At 38.0% G+C, this 17,543-nt stretch overlaps 1 protein-coding gene across 2 annotated transcripts in view; it reads right to left on the reverse strand.

Moving 5' to 3' along the window:
* The window catches only part of LOC127421300 (transcription factor Gibbin-like), a 31,488-nt gene that overhangs the window by 11,167 nt on the left and 2,778 nt on the right, over nt 1–17,543 (reverse strand). For both annotated transcript variants that reach the window (XM_051664271.1, XM_051664270.1), the window contains exon 2: nt 14,996–15,085. The gene's annotated coding sequence lies outside the window, so the exon portion shown is untranslated. The remainder of the gene's footprint in view (nt 1–14,995; nt 15,086–17,543) is intronic.

Raw genomic sequence — 17,543 nt, forward strand, 5'->3', positions numbered from 1 at the left:
GCTCATCGAGTATTGGCACTGACTACCACCCCTGGAGTCGTGAGTTCGAATCCAGGGCGTGCTGAGTGACTCCAGCCAGGTCTCCTAAGCAACCAAATTGGCCCGGTTGCTAGGGAGGGTAGAGTCACATGGGGTAACCTCCTCGTGGTCACTATAATGTGTGGTTCTCGCTCTCGGTGGGGCACATGGTGAGTTGTGCGTGGATGCTGCGAAAAATAGTGTGGGCCTCCACACGCGCTACGTCTCCGTGGTAATGCGCTCAACAAGCCACGTGATAAGATGTGCGGATTGACGGTCTCAGACACGGAGGCAACTGAGATTTGTTCTCCGCCACCCAGATTGAGGTGAGTCACTGTGCCACCACGAGGACTTAAAGCGCATTGAGAATTGGGCATTCCAAATTGGGGAGAAAAATGGGAGAAAATCAACAACAACAAAAAGTATTTTAAAACCTGATATTTGCATGCTTTCAGAATCAGACTGATACTGTCAGAGGAATCACCAGGCAGGTGCACACAGACAAATATACTATTTGTAGTATACAAATAGTATACTAGTAGACGAGCCTGCTACTTTATAAAATCACCTTTGCGTTCCATCTCTCTAATTCTTCTACATTATTTGCTTTCTGTCTCCTTCTCTCTGTCTCTCTCTCTTTCTTTAATTAATACTACTCGTTAATTAGGCATAAGTCTCACAGAAGACAGGAATGAGCACAACTGCAGTACACCACTTTAATTACAGTCACACACACACACACATGCTCACACAGAGTCCCTCACATACTCACACACATTCCTCCTTAGCGTTTGAGAAAGAGATTGAATGTCTGGAGCTTCTCCTACTCTTCTCTCACAGTTCTGGCACCATCCCAATTTTGTCTGCTAGCACAGACTAGTGAGCTGGGTTAAGTCAAAATTCTGATTGTGTGTGCGTTTGTGTGTGTGTCTGTGTGTGTGCATAAGAGAGAGAGAGTAGACATGCAGTGAGGCATGCAGTGGTCTGCTTTGTGTACTAATTGTGGATCTCACGCTATCCATCTCTGTAGCATGTGGTAGACTACTAAGAAAATGAGGCAAAGACACCTCTCTGACTTAGGAATTAGGGAATTGCAATCTTTACACAGTTTATGGGTTAAAAGGCAAATTGAATATAAACCAAAACTATTTTTGTAATGTTTTTTTTTTTTTTTTAATTTTATTTATTCAAATAAATTCTGCTGTGAATTCTGCAGTTCTTTATACATTTTGTCATACAATCATACACCAAAATGTCATAATAATGTCATAATAATGTCACACATCAAAGTCTCAAGTTGACACATTTTTAACACAGTATCATTTAACAGTGTATCTTTTACATATAAATGTAATCATTTGGCAGACACTTTTATCCAAAGCGACTTGCAGGGCATTTAATGTATCCATTTATTCAGTTTGTGCATTCCCTAGAAAACAAACCCTAGTGCCATGCTCTACCACTTAAAGCAATATTTCACTCAGAAATTAAAATTCTGTCATCATTTACTTTCATTGCATTTTTTACCCCCATACAATGAAAGTGAATAGTGACTGTGGCTGTCATGCTGCCTAACATCTTCTTATGTGTTCCATAGAAGTAAGTGCGTTTGTAAAACTATAGGGTGAATAAATGATGACAGAATTTTCATGTTTTTCTGAACTATCCCTTTAAGCAACTGTACAGTTGTGCTCAAAAGTTTGCATACCCTTGGAGAATTGGTAATATATGTACCATTTTTAAAGAAAACATGAGTGAGCAGGCAAAACACATTTCTTTTATTTCTTATGGGATTCATATTCAACTGTAGGTTATAACAGAATGGCACAATCATAAAACAAAACATGGCAACAAAGAAAAAAATTAAATGACCCCTGTTCAAAAGTCTGCATTCCCTTAGTTCTTAATACTGTGTATTGCCCCCTTTAGCATCAATGACAGCGTGCAGTCTTTTGTAATAGTTGACTATGAGGCCCCAAATTCTTGCAGGTGGTATAGCTGCCTATTGGTCTTGGCAAAATGCCTCCAGGTCATGCAAAGTGTTTGGTCGTCTTGCATGATCCGCATGTTTGAGATCTCCCCAGAGTGGCTCGATGATGTTAAGGTCAGGAGACTGTGATGGCCACTCCAGAACCTTCACCTTTTTCTGCTGTAACCACTGGAGGGTCAATTTGGCCTTGTGCTTAGGGTCATTGTCGTGCTGGAAAGTCCAAGGGCGTCCCATGCGCAGCTTTCATGCAGAAGAATGCAAATTGTCTGCCAGTATTTTCTGATAACATGCTGCATTCATCTTGCCATCAATTTTCACAAGATTCCAAGTGCCTTTAGAGCTCACACACCCCCAAAACATCAGTGAGCCACCATCATGCTTCACAGTGGGGATGGTATTCTTTTCACTATAGGCCTTGTTGACCCCTCTTCAAACATAGCGCTTATGGTTGTGACATTAAAGCTCTATTTTGGTCTCGACACTCCAAATTACAGTGTGCCAGAAGCTGTGAGGCGTGTCAAAGTGTTGTCGGGCATATTGTAACCAGGCTTTTTTGTAGCATTGGCTTCTTTCTGGCAACTCGACAATGCAGCTCATTTTTGTTCAAGTATCATCGTATTGTGCTCCTTGAAACAACCACACCGTCTTTTTCCAGAGCAGCCTGTATTTCTCTTGAGGTTACCTGTGGGTTTTTCTTTGTATCCCGAACAATTCTTCTGGCAGTTATGGCTGAACTCTTTCTTGGTCTTCCTGACCTTGGCTTGTATCAAGAGATCCCCAAATTTTCCACTTCTTAATAAGTGATTGAACAGTACTGACTGGCATTTTCAAGGCTTTGGATATCTTTTTATATCCTTTTCCATCTTTATAAAGTTCCATTACCTTGTTACGCAGGTCTTTTGACAGTTCTTTTCTGCTCCCCATGGCTCAGTATCTAGCCTGCTCAGTGCATCCACGTGAGAGCTAACAAACTCATTGACTATTTATACACAGACACTAATTGCAATTTAAAAAGCCACAGGTGTGGGAAATGAATCTTTAATTGCCATTTAAACCTGTGTGTGTCACCTTGTGTGTCTGTAACAAGGCTAAACATTCAAGGGTATGTAAACTTTTGATCAGGGCCATTTGGGTGATTTCTGTTATCATTATGATTTAAAAAGGAGCCAAACAACTATGTGATAATAAATGGCTTCATATGATCACTATCCTTAAAAAAAAAAAAAAAAACGTTTTTTTGCATGATCAGTCATATTTTCTAAATCAATGCCAAAATTTCACAATTTCTGCCAGGGTATGCAAACTTTTGAGCACAACTGTAAGACCTTAATTTTACTCCAAAAATCAACAAATCCTCTGTTAATATTGCAAGTGTAATGATGGTCACAGACATAGAGTTGCAGCTTTAATCCAAAGCAAAGTGGTAGTACACTGCAAAAAATTATTTTCAAGACAAGTGTTTTTGTCTTGATTTCCTGTATAATTATCTAAACATTCTTAAAACGATTTATTTACTTGTCAAGCAAAATGGCATAAGATATTATGTCTTGTTTTAAGAGAAATCTGACAAATGTAAAAGAAATTTAGACTTAAACAGGAGAAGAAATAAATCTGTCAGTGGAATAAGAAAAATAATTTTTTGTTTTAAGCATTTATCTGACTAGATTGAGTTAGATTTCTTTCAAAACAAGACTTAAAATCTTAAGAAAGTTTGCTTGTCAAATAAATAAATCACATTTTAAGAATGTTTAGATAATTTGACTGGAAAACAAGATAAAAATACTTGTCTTGAAAATCATTTTTTTACAGTGTAAAAAAAAAATGGCTCCCTGACAGGCTTTTTGTTCATTTTGAGATTGAACATGGTGATGTCCGATTCCACCTGTTTGACCAAGCTGCTTAACAAATCAGCTGCCACACCTGACATGACTTTTCACCTGTGATTCACTCCCCCCCTCCACATTTACTGCATGCTTTAGAAACTCTATAAGACTGCAACACGCTCAGGGGAGGTAAAAGAGACACAGCCTCATTATGAATCTTTATCCCTGATCCATCCTTTAACTCCCGTCTCTAGGTTCACCTTCTTTGTATTCCAATGTAACTCTTATTGCAGCTTCCTCTCTTTGCCTTCACTTTTTCTTTTTCGACTCTCCACAGTCATTCTGTCTCTCTTTCCACTGCTCCAATCCTTTTAACTGCTGCAATGCTCCCCAGGGGATCCAAACAGCTGGTAACGGTTAGCCAATAGCACAGCTACATTTCGATTCAATGTCCAATGACAGACATACTGTATGAAAGTCTGCATGGCAAAATCAGCCATGCTGAAAACAAATACCACAGGCAAAGCACAACACAAGATTAAGTGTGGACCTGCAACAAGACTGGAGGAATCTAAGATTTGTACACTCAGAATGGTATCTATTTGGATCTCACAAAATTTCAATCAATCACAGCCTAGAAGATGAACGGAAAGCCATTTTCATTTAGGGGAACAACATGTAAACTATACAAAATAGGCAAAGATACATCCTGAATGTAAAGTGCTTAGCAATCTTGTTTTTCCCTCTGTTTTTACAAAGACTATGAAATTGTTTATGGTACACAGATTCAACAAAACTTTCCTGAAGGATGCAGAGACAGAAACAACACCAAAAACACTTCTTTTTTTTTTAAACACACACATGCAAAAACACACTCTTGGACCCACACACACACACAAATGCATTGACTGGTCTGTATCTCTTCTCCAACTCTCTTATTGAGTACATATGTGTAAGTATGTTTGCACAAATGTTTGTGCTGGGATGTGTGCCTGTTTACATAAGTGCAAAGGAGTGCAAGTGTGTGTGTTTACACAAGTGTGTGTTTGTGTGTCAGTGGGTGTGTTAGGGAAAAGCACTCACTCGGTTCAAATGAGAGTGCAGTTGTTGCTAAGATACAGGCAGCAGCCCCGACAGTGTGTGAGGGTGAGTGACAGAGAGAGAGAGAAAGAGAAACAGAGAAAGACAGGGTAAGAGAGAACATAAGAGAGAGAGAAAGCTTAGAGTGGAAGACAGAAAAGATGGGGAGAGAGTGTTGGGGTGAGTAGAGAGAGAGAGAGAGAGAGAGTGAGAGAGAGAGGTAGAAGTGGGTCATAAGATCCACAGAGACACTCAGTGACACTCTGCAGAAACACAGCTGTCATTGCACATGCATACTCACACACACACACACACACACACACACACTTTGTCTTTCCTCAGCTTTCCCTCCATCATTCCTCAGCCAATCTATATCACTTTACCTCTCCCTTCCTTTATTTCACACTCTGTTCCTGTTCCATCTAATCTGCATTCTCAATATCTCTCCTAATATCAAATCCTTCTTCTCTTCTGCTCCCCTTTTCACTTTCTATTCCTTGAACACACTCTCTTGTCCTCAGCTACAGGAAATTCCTAATAATCTTCATCACCAGGGCCTGCATTCAGCACTAGGGCCAGCCAAGAACACACACGCACACCTATTTCCCTTCTGTTTCTTTGTTTTTTCATGTTACTTTCCGTTATCCTTCTTTTCTAGCACTCGACTTCAGGTTATTTTAAGAGGAGCAGAGACTGCCCTGTCCTGACCTCCCGCCCCTCCGTTGGGACATATGACCAGAGCACCAGCTGGGAACAGCCAACGGCATCTAACAAGAGTAAGTGAGAGAATAAGTGAGTGAGAAAGAGCCTTTGGGTACATATACCTGTCTTTCAAAGGTGGGGGTTTTAAAATGTTATTTTTCAAAGTATTAACAAATTTTACCTCAAAATACTGTTTTGATATTCTAACAATAAGAATCAATATTTGTAGTTACATTTTTCACATTAAGAATTTTTGGAAAGAAGACGAATTGACCACCACTCAAGACAAAGTGTACTGCGTCAAGGTTATTTGATCAATGAACACTAAATTATTTCTGTAAGACTAAAATGCAAACTCAGAACAAGCTAAGAATTGGCTGTTGTGTTTAACTTCATTAACTTTATGATTACAGAAATAATTTGTAAGGATTTCTGCACAGATCCGAAAAGTACTGAAAAGCTGTACAGGTTTCATTTAATGATAAACATGTTGAAACCAAGGTCGATATTCCTTCATGTTTTGTTAACATGTGTGAGATAACACTGCAGTGCCAATACGCAATGCAAATTTTATGGCAGTGGCAACAATACAAACAGGGCCGCCCTTAGTGCGGCGACACTGCCCCCAAACAAAAAGTTGCTTTGGATAAAAGCGTCTACCAAATGAATGTAAATGTATTGCAAACATCCCCCCCCACCCACAGCGATTGCTATCGAGGGGTACTCCCAAGGAAGGCGATCACTATCGCGGGGACCCGGGAGCACGATCACAACAGGGACAGCAACGTGCACACATCCACCCACCCCTACCGCCAAATACCAACCCCCACCCCGTTGGATGGCGAGAGGCCCCACGCATTCGACATTGCATAGGCCCCACCCTTTACTCGATACGGCCCTGACTACAAATAATCTATATAATTAGATATTAACCTTTGTGCATTTCAATATTGTCGCCAAATAATCTCGCTGTTCATTTAATTAACATAATCTGCATTTTTTCTACATGAACATGTCCATGGAAGTCAGTGGACGCACAGCCCATACAGCGATATTGAAGCCGTACTTCAGTGGAAGTCTATGGCAGACACTGGTCCCATTCAAATTAAGGTTTTATCCGAGTAAAATTAGTCATGGTTTTACTATAGCAATATTGTAGTAACCATGTTTTTTGGCAGAAGCCATAGTTTTAATGCAATTAACCATGGTGTTACAACAGTAATATGGTGTTAATATAGTAACCATGTTTAATTATGTGGTAACTATGATTTTACTACAAACCATGGTGATAATATGGTTACTGTAGTTAAACTTTGGTCGCACTTAATGCAAATAGCATTTTTTACAAATAATTTTGTTATATAGACCAATTCAAGGACCGTTCGTTGGTGACGTCTAGTGATGTCACTTGCCCCGTTCACACATACAACCAGGTAAATTACAGGAAAATAGTTGGGTTGCCTTAACTGGTTAATGTACCACATGTGCTGTTCACACACTATAAGTATGGAAATTTATAGGTAATGATACAACTTCTCATTAAGGGAAATTGCCAGAGCAAAATTTACCAGTATTTTCAAAACGGTCGTGTTCACACATGACCTCTAACCTGAAAAATGCAGTAAATTTTCTGGAAAAGGCTGTATGTGTGAAAGGGGCTATTGTTCCATGAAAATTTCCTGCTTGACAAAACAGAGGCTATTTAGCAAGACGGGTCACTTCTATTAAAATGAATGGGAGAAATTGTAATGCCCAACGGCAGCCAATGCTTAATTGATATAGAAAGGAAGTTCCGCCTTAGAGGTAAAATAGCCAGTCACCTTTTAGATACAGAAATCGCCTGTCAATCAACTTGAGAACGCACATGCGAATTAGCTATACATTTTTTTGTGTAATCTGAGTTAAAGATGCACAGTTTATTATATCAGTTTTGACGGAACACGCTCCTCCTGTGGATCATCGTCGCCCGTGATGAATTTTCCCCATTTGGCGGCGTGTGATGGGGCTCACTTGAACCCAATGAAGAGCCTCATCACCGCTGCCCTTGAACACTGAGCGCACCTCACCTCGGCATCATCGCAGGTCCAGGAACTGACTGGGGAGGGTTAGATGCGTCGCCAGACCCGCAGTCCAGAACCGTGGCACGAGTTAGATGCGACAGCGGGGATTGGAGCACATGTTGCGGCCGATGGGCCAAGATGCTGGGCTGCTATTCCCCTCAAGTGCCGAGGCTCAAGGAAACCGGGCCGCTCGAGGGAAACCACCGCTCCACGTGCCTCAGACCAAGGAGGGGAGCGTGTTGCAGTCGCCCGGACCCCACCCACTTTCACCTGGACCTTCCCCTGTCTTCACTACTCTTCCTTCACCTAGCCATTTCCACTGCGAAGGCCCCAGATTCCCCTTTGTTTTGGACATTTTAAATAAATCCCTCTCCGAGGCCTGATGCCACACCCATTGTGTCCATCTCTTGCTCACCATGCCACACAGTGTTGCCAGATTTGACTGCTTATTTGAAAAATGTTTTCTTTTATCATAATCTTGACCAACCATTTTGGAGATTTTGGTCTTTCCCCATCAAGTAGATAGGAGCTGCATTTTCATGACGCTTGTTTACATAGAAAAACAGCTGCCCAAACTGTACAAGAGCGTTCCAAAGATGCCCGCCGAGTGGACTGACTTACCTTGAAAAAGAGACTTTGTTGAAAGGATCCGGAAATACTAAATTTACGAAATCGAATTCCTTTGTTTTTGTTTACATTTTTAAATGGTCATATATCGTATATATATATATATATATATATATATATATATATATACAGGGTTGGGAAGTAACGGAATACATGTAACGGGATTACATATTTAAAATACAAAATATAAGTAACTGTATTCCACTACAGTTACAATTTAAATCATTGGTAATTAGAATACAGTTACATTCAAAAAGTATTTTGATTACTGAAGAGATTACTTTGCATTTTATTGTCATTTGTTTCATTTCATATTTAGTCCTTTCAGGTGAAAAACATTTATACATATAAATGATGTGATCCAAAGTGCATTTGAACAGCGGTGAAACACTTTCTTATGATGTGTTACATTCATACAAGCAGACAGAGAAGTAAGTTTGAAGTAAGTTTGGAGCAGAAGAAATAGAAATAAACCTTGTGTAAATTGTCAGCTTTACGCTAAGCTAAAATGCTATTTCTAGCCATTTTAAATGCAAGTTACCAGGCATGATCATATTTTTTTATCAAGAAAATTCACGTTAGATCATCATTTCTTTTTTTCTAGTAAGACTTTTGATATTAGGGCAAAAATCGTATTCTTGATAATAATTTTTGTATTGTATCTAAAAATCCTTAAAACAAGATCAATTTGATTTATCTTGTTTTAGAAACAACACTGCATAAGATATTTAGGTTTTTCAGAGAATGTATTTTTAACATGTGTATTTTGTCTTACTGTACTGGCAGAGTTTTTATAGTCAAAATGAGTGAAAAAAATCTACCAGTGCTGAAGAAATAATCCAAAGTATTTAGAGTACTTTACTGACCTTGAGTAATCTAACAGAATACGTTACAAATTACATTTTACAGCATGTATTCTGTAATCTGTAGTGGAATACATTTCAAAAAGTAACCCTCCCCACCCTGTGTATATATATATATATATATATATATATATATATATATGTTTATTTTTTACAGGCATAATCTATATTTCTTACAAATATTTACATTGATATATAAAACAAGTACTAAAATGGTACTGCCTCTTTAAGAATACCAGCAGTTCAGTGTTTTATTTTGGTTGAGCAGAGTGGAGCCGCACACATATTCTTTATTAGAATTAAATGTTTCTGTTTTGTTGTTTTTGATCAGAAAACAGAAAAGAATAGAAAGGGTACCCCCGCTGGGAAATCAATGTTCTATCTGGTGATTGTTCTAGCTATAAAATGGGCAGGACCGTGTCAAAAATGGCCAATAATTGAAACGATGAAGTATATGATTGACAAGTATGAAATGTAAAAGCACCACTGTCGAGTGCAAAGAGTTTGATGGCTCAGAGATAAATGCGCAGTTATTTGAAATGTGACGTAACATTTTTATTTCAGCTTTCATAATCAGATATTTTGTCTATTTGGTTGCAAAAACTGTGGACGCAACATAAATATTGATAAAATATTGTATCGGCCATGTCCCTGCTGATTCCCACCACTACTTTCTCTCCCTAATACTGACTCCCTCACTTTGCAGTCTCAGACTCAAATTCATATTACTTTATAGGCATGAAATGCTTTAGTACATATTGCCAAAGCATTACAAAAAAGAAAATCATAATAATAAAAAAGAGAGGACAATAATTAGTACTGGAAAAACAAGAAAAAAAACCTCTCGCTCTTTAACAAGCTATCATATTGAACTGCCTTTCACGTATGTGTTTATCCATGCCCTAAACTCCCCTATGTGCCTGATATTCAGTAAACAGCTCATCAGCCAATAAGCTCATACTTACACCTTCATTTCAGCTGGTCTCTCTCTGCACATGAACCCGACTGCTTTCACACACCTCTCTAACCCACCTCTCCTTCACTGCTATTCATCTCTGAATTGTACAGAATGCACAGCCCGCCGGCTCTTTCACACACACACAACAGATATAGACATATGGAATGTGCAGCACACACATCCCACACACACACTCTGGCAGACACACACACTCACACATATTGAGTCAGACCTTGAGGCCAGTGTTTGGTAGAGGGGCCTCTCCATTGCGGCCCTGACTTCCTGACTCACCCCCCCACAGCACCCCTGTTCCACTGTTGCCGTGGGAGACGCTGCTGCAGAGCCCGTTGCCAAGGAGAAGGGCTGCTGGCTGGCTGTTTAAACAACAATGGCCGCCTTGTGCACATTCCAACTCTAGACACTGACAGCATGTTAAGACCTGCTCAAAATACACATATACACTCTCTCTTTCTGTCTGTCTCTCTTTAGCACACTCATACATACGGATAAAACACATATGCAGATATTCCCGTGACTTTTTCACATGTTCTCTCACTTAAGCTCTCTCTTGCAACGTCTCTATGGGGCTTTTTCAAAAGCATCTGTTTCTCTTTAAACCGCACAGTCTCTCTCACTCTCTATCCCTCTCTCTTATTCTGTTTCCATGGTCTAAAATCGCTCCCTCTCTTTCAGGATGGGAGTGTATAGTGCTCTCATCCATCTTTCTGTTGTACACTCCCTCTATCATCATGACCAGAAAATTCCACTCCCTCCTACTCTCTCTCTCTTATCGGCACTTAGTACCTCTGCTGTTCCCCCACTCTCTCACTTTCTTCTGTTTCTTTATCTCTTTCTCTCTCTTGCTCACTCTTCCTCCCTTATCTCCCCAAAGTACCCCTCCTCTTCCCCACCATCTCTCACTTTCTGCTATGTCTCTCTTTCACTTGCTCTCTCTGCACTGTGTAATCTCACTCACTCTCTTCTCTGTCTCTCTCTCTCTCTCTTCCTGTCTCTGGCAGAGGAAGTGTGTGTTCCCCAGGGGGAGTTGGGCTCATTAACTTCCAGCAGACAGAGAGAAAGAGACAGAGAGAGAGAGAAAGTGTGTGAGGGGTTGAGAGAGAGAGAGTGCAAAAGAGGAAGAGAGAGAGAGAGAGAGAGAAAGAGAGAGAGAGAGAAAAAAAACAGGCAAAAGAGAAACAGGGGGAGGGTGAGAGAGTCTGCAACTGAGTCTGAAGGTGAGGAAAAGACAGGAGATGGAGAGACAGAAAAAATGAGAAAGAGACAGATAGAGAGAAAAGAGAGAGAGAGATAGATAGATAGACAGAGAGATAGATCTTATCTCTGACCAATCACCAAGGACATTCATATCATGTTTTAATATTATTTTCTATCAGTGAGTGTTCAACTTTGAGTCTGTGTCTATACCATAAGTTTATAATTGTTCATTCGTATTATTTTCATCTACATTTTTCTGTATTTTAACCAAATTTTTATTCTGTAACACCACTCCTTTTATATTTCTTTCCCAAATACACTGTATATTTTTCTTTTCTTAATCTTTTTTTTTTTTTCATTTCTTAATTTATGTTGTTTTTATTTTGCACTATTTCATTTGTAAGCAGCTAAGCTGCATGTTTCAAAGCTGCAAAGCTGTAAATGCTTTGGCAATACGAATGTAAAAGTATTTGTCATGCCAATACCACACATTAAAAGTGAAACTGAAACAATCAACTTTACATACATTTGGATTAACACCCTGTCTACACTGGACGTGAGCGTAGTCACATTATAATTATTATAATCAACGATGTTGCCTTGTAGCATCCCTTGTATCGCAATGCACCTTCAGTTGACGGACTGCTACTCCTGACACTTTATTATCCTTTCTGTCTTAAATAAAATTATTTTACTTACCAAATATCACACATGTGAAACTTTTTGCCAGGAAGTTTATGCATTACTTATTTAAATAACTTCTGATTGTTACATTAAAGCCAGCTCGTGATGTTTCTGGTCACTGGTCTACTAATAAAGATCATTGTTTGTTTCTAACCACATGTAGGCAATACGCATTTTTAGCAAGAATAACATTACAGTAATAACGGTAACACTTTACAATAAGGTTACATTTGCTAACATTAATTAACAACATTAGTTAACATGAATTAACAATGAACAATACTTATTAAGCATTTATTAATATTGGTTAATGTTAATTTCAACATATACTAATACATTTTTAAAATCAAATGTTGTATTTGTTAACATTAGTTAATGCACTATGAACTAACAAGAACTAACAATGAACAATTGTATTTTTATTGAATAACATTAACAAAGATTAATAAATGCTGTACAAAATATTGTTAATTGTTTGTTCATAATCCCTAATGCATTAATTAATGTTAACGAATGGAACCTTATGAATTAATGAATGAATGTTACATTTATATATTGCTTTTCTGACACTAAACTCAAAGCGCTTTACACAGTGAACAGGGGACTCTCCTCAACCACCACCAGTGTGCAGCATCCACCTGGATGATGCGACGGCAGCCATAGTGCATCAGTACGCTCACCACACACCAGCTATTGGTGGAGAGGAGAGAGGAGAGTTATAGAGCCAATTAATGGATGGGGATTATTAGCTATGATTGATAAAGGCCAATGGGGGGAATTTAGCCAGGACACCGGGGTTACACCCCTACTCTTTACGAGAAGTGCTCTAGGATTTTGAATGACCACAGAGAGTTAGGACCTGTGCTCTTCATAATCCCTAATGCATTAATTAATGTTAACGAATGGAGCCTTATTGTAAATTGTTACTGTAATAACTACACTATAAAATAAATAAATGTTTACATCAGTGGATTTACATTGAAAATAAAGAGGATACACAAATTATTTACCCATTTGATTGGTCACAGCTGATTGGTCCATACTTTCTGCATGTCATTTAGAATGTTCACTTCGACGTTTCCAGTGTAGACAGGCTCAATCTGTTGCATCACATCGAATCAAACCGACAATTCCAGTGTAGACAAAGTGTAATACTACTATTTCAACAACAAATTCATTCATTCATGTATTTATTATTATTATTATTATTTTTATTTTTTTCTGTGTATAATTCAATTAGCTTCAGCAAGAGCACAAAAAAGTCTGTAGCAGTATGAGTGTAGCCTCAGTGCTGGAGGGCAAACAGGTGTTTTTGAGCTTGATGCCTGACACACCAACACCCACAGTCATGTGTGGGAAAGCTGAGGTCACTGGTGTGAATTCAGCTCTGGGACCAATTTGATCATGATTTCATTAAATGAACAGAATGCCTCCACAACATGTGTCTCTAGTACAATACTGAAAGGAAAAGAGGGAATCAAGTCGACTGGATTGAAGATCTGTGGACCTCCCACCAAGTCGAGGACGTTAAATGGATTAATTGCAGTGGTATTCACAACAGGGAGGTCTTAACTGATTACTTTGATTCTTAAGATAATGTTCTGTCCTTCTCAGGACTATCTGGATGATTTAACTCACTGCACAGTCATAAAAACAGCTGTTGTTTCATTGTACCATTAAGACGTTTATAGATAGATTTATTAATAATATATTTAGCGATTTCTAATACATTTACGGCTATGCTATGACACCTGCAACATGTCCCACAGCTATAAAACATGCATGATGCATTTATACTCCATCAGTGAAATTTGTCATGGTCATGAATGACTTGCACTGTTTACAAACATGACAACATTATGAAATATTTATGAAGTGTGAAAGAAAAAATAAATTAATAGAAAAAAAGGATTTTTGGGAATAAGGCATTTGTAAATCTAACTATGTGATTTCTTTACCACAATAAATGTCTAATTAAAACGACACCCCTAACAAGAAATGTTTAGATTCGTATACCACATCCTAACTACACTGTTATACTGTCATATTGCCAGTAGCCAATGAATTTGAAGTACTAATGTGTATTTATATACAGAGCATGTCAGATCATGTCCACATAGAAGTGGTTCCTCTCTATGAATAAAAGGTACTATATTCTTAAAAAATAAAAAAATAACAAAAATGGACAATTATATTGTATAAGCTGGAATACGGTCTGTCCTTCTAACGTCTTAGCTTGAATAACAACTGAAAGATTCTGTTTCTGTGATGCAAGACTTATCGCCATATTTCAGATAACACTGAGGTAAAAGAGTACTGTCTTAAAAAGATATATCATAAAGGTAATAGTACACATCAGAGACCATGACTAGGAAATAACTTCTTTCACCTTATTTGAACCTAATGGGGGAAAAAATGGTTTCACTGACTTATACGGTATCTGTCCTCTTTTTAAATCACAACCTTCTCTTCTTGTCACATATTTCCTCTTTCTCCATCTGCTCTCATCATTAAGTTTTTTTTATTATTATTTATATTTCAGTAACTATTTAATGGTTTCATTTGTGAATAAGTTAATGAAATTGGACTGCTTAAATTAATAAACCTCTGTGAATTTAAACGTAAATATGTTGTATTCAGCTTGTGAAGCTATGAGAAAACTTTGTAGTCCATTCACAAATCAAACATGTGAAGAAGAAGAAAAAAAAAAGAACATGGAAGAAGGGTACAAAGTTCAAACAAAGTCCTTAAGACATGATTGGCTCAGGTCCTGAACATGTGCTGATAACAGCACATACAAACAGATTAAGATATAAAAAGCTGTGGTGAATCTGAAACCTTTGTTTAATTTAGTGAAATAAATGGAAGCACATCATTGGAAGTTCTTTAACTAGATCACTGAGTTCAATGCGCATATCTGCACAGGCTGTTCTGTGTGACCTGAACTGATGTATGAAATGAAAACCCACACTTACCTTAGACATTGATTCTCTCAATCATTTCTCATCTCACTCTCAAAATGCATGTTTCCATGGCAATCTTTAGCCTAGCAGTCTAGCAGTTACCTGAAAAATGAGAGAGAGTAAGAGAGAGACAAGGACAGAGAGCAAGACAGAGATTGAGACATATGTCAGTATTAACAAATGCATGTCCTCACTATATATTATATACTATTTAACATATCAGAACAGTGCAACCTATGCAAACAATTAAAGTCTATGAAGTCAACAGCATGAGTTTCTGTAAGTATTAAAGATGCCATATGATGATGACATCATACAGTACCAAGTCAATTCAATCCTGAATTACCCAGCATCATGTGATGTCTCATTTAAACACACAAACCTTAGTTAATATGCACCACATTGAACCCTGAAAGCCCTTTATGGCTGAGTTTTAAAATGGACATGTTCAATGCAAGAATAAGATCTACAAGCATTATATCCTATGAGTGGTATGAGTTTCAGTTGCGGATGTCACAGGCTCACAGCATGCATCAGTTGCATTCAGTTTATGTGATCTATATGTGTTTCTTTCTCTTCCATGCTGCTTCTCTTCTCTCCCTTGTTTTTCTTTCTCCCCTCCCTTTCTCTCTTACTCTTTAATAATTGAGCTGGTTCTGCCTCTTGTTAGAGTTTGCTTGTTACTGAGAGACACAGAAACCAGCCAGGTATACAGAACCCCTAGACACTCTCTCGCCTTCTCTCTCACCAACTCCATCTTCCTTGCTCACAAGTTCTCTGTGTCTTTGTATCTCATGCTCACACACACACACACACACACATACTGATGCGAATAAACTTGGCTGCAACAGTATGCCTTCCCCTTGCTCCCTGGACTGTGGAACTGGGGTCAGAGGTGAAAATCTCTCCAAAAAATCCAGCAAGAGTCAGTCAACGAGGGAATGGAAAAGTGGAGGGTGTTGAGTGAAGTTCAGTATTCATGTATAGTTTGGAAAGTATGTGTTGTGTATGTGTGGAGTGAAATATTTTGCTATAAGGTTAGCTGCAGCCAAGGTCAGTTTTTTAGCCAATGCTATGTCTCTCTGCTCTGCCAATCAGATGTTTCCAGCTGTTGTGGGAAACCAAGCTTTCTTTACAGAATAAAGGTTGCCATGGAGACCAGAGCTTTAAGACTAGTGGCCTCTCTCTGACAGGTGGACAACATAACACATGCACCCCCACCTCCCAACATAACCTAGAGCAGTGTTTCCCAGCCAGGGGTACGTGTGGGTTCTAGAGGTAAAGGTTTTGCTTTTCCTTATTTAAATGAGTAAAATAGAAGAAGAAGAAAAAAAATGATACATTAAAATATTGTATTTTTTATTTTTTATTAATCTCAGTCCCTTTTTAAGGAAAGAAAACAAAATAATGTGTGAAATATGTGCAATTTGTTTATACATTTGTGTGGATGACACTCAACTGCGATTTGTTGAGTCTGTTTTTCCACTCACAGATTCATTCTTTATTTTAATTGTACAACTTGAATTATATACTGTATATGTTAATATATATATATATATATATATATATATATATATATATATATATATATATATATATATATATATATATATGCTTAATGATAATTATCTATAGACCTATTTATATAATTTATTTTATTAAACTGAATTGAGTAATCTTTAATAAAAACTAAATAAAAAACTAAATATTTAAGTTTTATTTATTTTAATTTGTTAAACATTACACAATTCAATTTGATGTAATTTTGCTATGAATTGAAATATGTAAATCTTTAAAATAGGCTAATATATGTATAGCATATATATATACGTATGTGTGTGTGTAATGATAAAATCATATAGGTAATATGATTTAAAAGGAACACATTTCTAGTTTGGTCTCGATGAAGGAGCCTTACTGATGGGGCGTTTGGGCCAGAAAAAGATTTGCAAACTCATACAGTTCGACTTACAAAAAATATAATATGCTATACATAAGACAACCACCAAGGCACATTTATAAAGTCATGCAGCTCAACCTATACAAAATAATAATAATAATGTACACTAGATATGATTTTAATGGGCGTTAGGATAAATGACAGCACCCTGATTACCTGCATGATTACCTGTCAGTCGCCATGACAACACACCATATGGGTAAAGAAGAGAACCATTTGCTATCCGTGTCCTTATAGATATCCGCGTTTCCGTAATGTCACATGTGTGTGTTTGGGGCAGAGCAGCGCGCGTGTTTTTTTTATTTTACGTTCTTGGCGTGTGCCGTGAATAATCTCGGCTGTCACAACATAAACATCTTCACATTACGCGCCACCGTCGCGTGCACAACGAGAGTCGAAAGATTTGCGCCAACGCGCCACTGCATTGCTCATCATTGCCCACTGTCAAACAGCAGAGGACATCAGTAAAAAAAAAAGAAAAAAGAAAAAAAAGAAATAAAAAAAAAAAGGACCCAACTTTAATTACCATGTGAAAACAGTGCTGCATAACCAGAGAGGGAGAGACTGAATAATTAGCCAGACTAATCAAAAGTGGAGTTA

Source organism: Myxocyprinus asiaticus, chromosome 30, assembly GCF_019703515.2.
Source record: "Myxocyprinus asiaticus isolate MX2 ecotype Aquarium Trade chromosome 30, UBuf_Myxa_2, whole genome shotgun sequence".
Taxonomy (NCBI): domain Eukaryota; kingdom Metazoa; phylum Chordata; class Actinopteri; order Cypriniformes; family Catostomidae; genus Myxocyprinus; species Myxocyprinus asiaticus.